The 4,140-nt window shown below is 33.7% G+C and overlaps 1 long non-coding RNA gene across 1 annotated transcript; it reads right to left on the reverse strand.

Annotated features, from left to right (window-relative positions):
* Positions 1–312: 312 nt before the first annotated feature.
* Positions 313–3,051, reverse strand: LOC137018774 (uncharacterized). The gene is made up of 3 exons (XR_010894940.1): positions 2,901–3,051; positions 1,719–1,771; positions 313–890 (listed from the first exon to the last, which is right to left on the reverse strand). It is a non-coding gene; the product is annotated as an uncharacterized lncRNA (long non-coding RNA).
* Between the last annotated feature and the right edge of the window lie 1,089 nt (positions 3,052–4,140).

Raw genomic sequence — 4,140 nt, forward strand, 5'->3', positions numbered from 1 at the left:
AATAGTTCTTCAGCCCAAGGTAAAAAAAATACATTGAAACAAAGTTAAAATATTGGTTTTTATGGAGACCAAATCATTATTTTTACTTTAGTACAGCTTAAAATGTTTACTTTGGAAAAACTTACTTTTTACCGTAACATCCAAGTATAATTTTTACTTTGGACTAAACTAAAAAAATTGCTGTAATTTTGTTACAAGGAATTTTATTAAGTTTACTCAAGTTAAATTTCTGATTCAGTACAAACTAGATTTTTAATAACACCTAAATCAATTTATTCTCTTTAGTCACAAGACAAAATGTTACTTAAATAAAGACATGATTATTCTCTTCAATAGACCTGTTTATTGTGATGTCTTTAAAATATGCATCAGTTTCTCAGTCAAAAAATAAAAAATAATAAAAACATACAAAAATAAAAATAAATAAAGCCAAATGACTTTTGCTGCCAGTTAGACTAGCCTTTATCAACAATAGATGGAAAAAACATTAAAATAAAATGGTTTTAAAAAGGTTTTTGAATACAAGATCTAACACAATAAAACATCCTGTATCCAAATTTCTCCAATATTTAGAGCTTCACACTTAGACTACACACAATAAAGCACAATAAAACATCTAACATCAAATATTGGGATGACCTTGACAGTTGTCAAATCCTCAAGTTCCACAGTAGATGTCAAGTTCACTAGTGCATCTCCAAAATCTCTGTCTTGGTACTGCAGTCTGAAATTGCCATTTAACCCACACACTTTCCTAACTTCATCCATAAGCTGCTCCATTGACTCTGGAATTCCACCAGGCAAAACTAGCTTCCTGGTGTCATCAGGATTCAGAATAACACGCAACTTGGCTGGCCTTTTGACTGCCATGTCTGCCCATCCAAAAGGATCTAGTCAAAACAAGAAAACAATAATATTAGTTGCAGTACAAAATTGGTCATAACTTACATTAAATTCATATTCACAAATTAAATGATTAACAACACTGTCTTTTGACAATTCTGGTTAAAAAAAGAAAAGAAATTTCACAGTCAATATTATTTAGTAAATTCTGAATATTTGTTTAAGTCAAATTGATAAGGCCTTATGCTGTCTTAGCAGTTTTTTTTTAACCAGAATTGTCAAAATAGAGTTGTTAATGTGTTTATTTTAAACAAATTTAAATTCATATTCACAAATTCGTCTTTTACCCCTGTTGAAAAAACGAGCATATGCTGGTAAAGTAGGTTTTGAAGCTGGTATGGTGGTTTGAGCTGGTTTATGCTGGTCCAGGACCAGCTTAGGACTAGTATGGACCAGCAAGACCAGTTTAGGACCAGCGTTTGACCAGCATACAGCTTTAAAACCTACCTTACCAGCATATGCTGTTTTTTTCAACAGTACACAATGGATGTTTGAGCATTTAATTATTTATTTATTTATTTTTATATTTCAAAATTTATTTAATTGAGGTAGCCTATATACACACACAATCCAAATCATATTTAATGTTTTTAAAATAGGCTATATAAAATAGTAAAATAGTTCCAATAAATTTTACTGTGGTACCGAAATTGGTACCGAGAACCATAAAATTTTCATGGTATCGGTACCGACTACTGGAATTTTTGTACCGTGACGACACTACTCTGTGGTCATTTAAAAGCTATTCTCTAGTGTTAGTGATTCCTATTTACAACATAAAAATAATGTTCACAGATGTTTACATTGGTACTCACCAAATTCAGCAATTAGGGCAAAATTCTGGAATTTCCAGGGAACAAAATCCAACCTGTAAAACAAAGGAAAAGTTGAGATTTCACATCTTAGTTTTTTGTTGGGGCAATTAGCACTATCCATAATCACTAGACTGTAATTATTAATTAGTCCCTACTTTTGTAGTGATATTGTACTAAACTGCATTATGCTGACAGGAGAAACAATGGAATATGAATTCTTCCTTGTCAATCAGAACTCATTTTCTAATTCAGTAAGTTTTATTAATAACTTTCATTTTTCTTAGTCATTTTGCTTTCCAGATTTAATCTCTTAACGTTACTTGCGTAAAGAGCACGTACACACATGCGCACTCTTCAAAAACGGTGCTTAAAATCTCTTGACAAACTAAAATATGTAAATGACATTTGTATATATTCAAAATAAAAGATATACATTGTACTTAATGAGAGCTTGCTTATTTTGCTCAAGATAATGATTAAGTCCATATGTCGTAAAAAACAAGAAAGCTGTCGTTCCAACCACACAAGTTTGCGATGCTTTTTGTGAATGTTCGTTTGAACTATGGTTTCGGGAAACACAGAATCATTTAACTAAGTTAGTAACGACAGAACTTGCGATGTTAGTTGGACGATGTAACAATGTTTTTGGGAAACGCACCTCCAACAACTGGCACCGCTTCAGCCGTTTGCCTATGTGAAATCCGAATAATTGTTTTCCTTTTAAAAAAAAAAAAAAACAATTACCGACTCTATACACAAATAGGCTCAAACGAACATTAACTGATTCCGACATTACAATTAACGTCTCATATAACGTTACAGCTCCCGCGGTCAATGTTTAACCAACGTTAGATTATTTGACGGCTGCAGTGTATGTGAGAAAGCTGTTGTAGTTTATTCGAGCACTAACTTTGTTAGAGACAAACGAGCCTTATCACACTAAATTACAATTATATTTTCCTCACATCACAGTGAAATAAAAATTAAATTAACCTTGTATTTGTCACACTGAGGCAACATGCGTATTGCGATAGCATGGTTTGGTTTGGCTAGCTTTAGCTAACATGTGCACAAACACAGTTGTCTGTAAAGAAATAACCTAATTGTCCATCCTGCCACTAACCATAAATGTGAATGAAAAACACTTATTTTCGTTAAAATAACACATTTTCGAATGCTTACCTTGTCTAAAAAGATTTCCTGGGCAACGGACCGTCTTCAGACTCGAAGCGATAATGGCGGATGGCAAAATGCTGGCTGGTGGCGCGAGCAGTTAGATGATGTGACGTCATGTGGTCACGTGACATGAAAACATCTGGTTTAAAGTAAAAATACTACTTAAGTCAAATTGTTGTTTTTAATTTTTTCTAGGGGCTTCGTTATTTGCTTTAAGGCAAACTGAAAAAAACAGGTTTAAACCAGAAACCATGATTTTCACTTAGTCCAATGTAAAAATGCACTTTAAATGAACAACACAGTAGTTTCACTTTTTTCAGTGTACAAAGTTAGGGCACGAACATAGAGCACTTTAAGTACATTATAGAAATGTACTTTTTTTTCACCTGGGTAATGGGTGTGTTTTGGGCATAATGTGCAATAAACCAATCAGAGTCTCATCTCCCATTCCCTTTAAAAGCCAGTTGCGCTCGCGCCATGGTGGATTCACTATTTACATGGCGAAATTTACAAACTATTTATTACAAACCAAAGCATTTTTATCTTTATGCACACAATAATAATCCTTTATATTGTAATCCTTTTATTTGTAAAATCATCCCTGTGTGTGTAATAAGCATAGTGTACGTGCGTTGTGCATCCGCGGCGCATGTTACTAATGCGCTCTTTGAATAAAAATAAAATTATTGACTTTAGAGCATGCTTCAGTTCCTATAAATAGCAACACGCCAACAATGCAACTGAACACACCTCGTTTTCAGACCAGCACACCCATGGGCACACAAGTGGGCACAAATGCATTTGCTATTTAAACAATGTGGCGCTGGATGTGAAAATGATTACTGTGTCGGGCTGAAACTAGCGCCTCGCCTGGCGCCGCATTACGCCGGGTGTATGATAGGGCCCTTGGTGTGAAGGGCCTATTTGCCAAAAATACAACTTTTATTTTCTTTTTGCTATTAAAAAAACAAACAAGCCCAACTCAAGTGAGAAAAAGTAACGCAAAAGTAATATAATGCATTACTTTCCATAAAAAGTAACTAAGTAGTGCAGTTTTAGTTACTTTTTTAGGGAGTAGTGCAATATTGTAATGCATTACTTTTAAAAGTAACTTCCCCCAACACTGTTGGTATTAAACTCAACTTCAACACAAATTGTTTCTTCGAAAGATGTTTTTGAGGAAGATGTACATTACAGAAGCACAAGATAACTAATTTTACAAAGCAAATAAAGGTTAATCTAAACC

This window comes from Chanodichthys erythropterus, chromosome 4, assembly GCF_024489055.1.
Source record: "Chanodichthys erythropterus isolate Z2021 chromosome 4, ASM2448905v1, whole genome shotgun sequence".
Lineage (NCBI taxonomy): Eukaryota > Metazoa > Chordata > Actinopteri > Cypriniformes > Xenocyprididae > Chanodichthys > Chanodichthys erythropterus.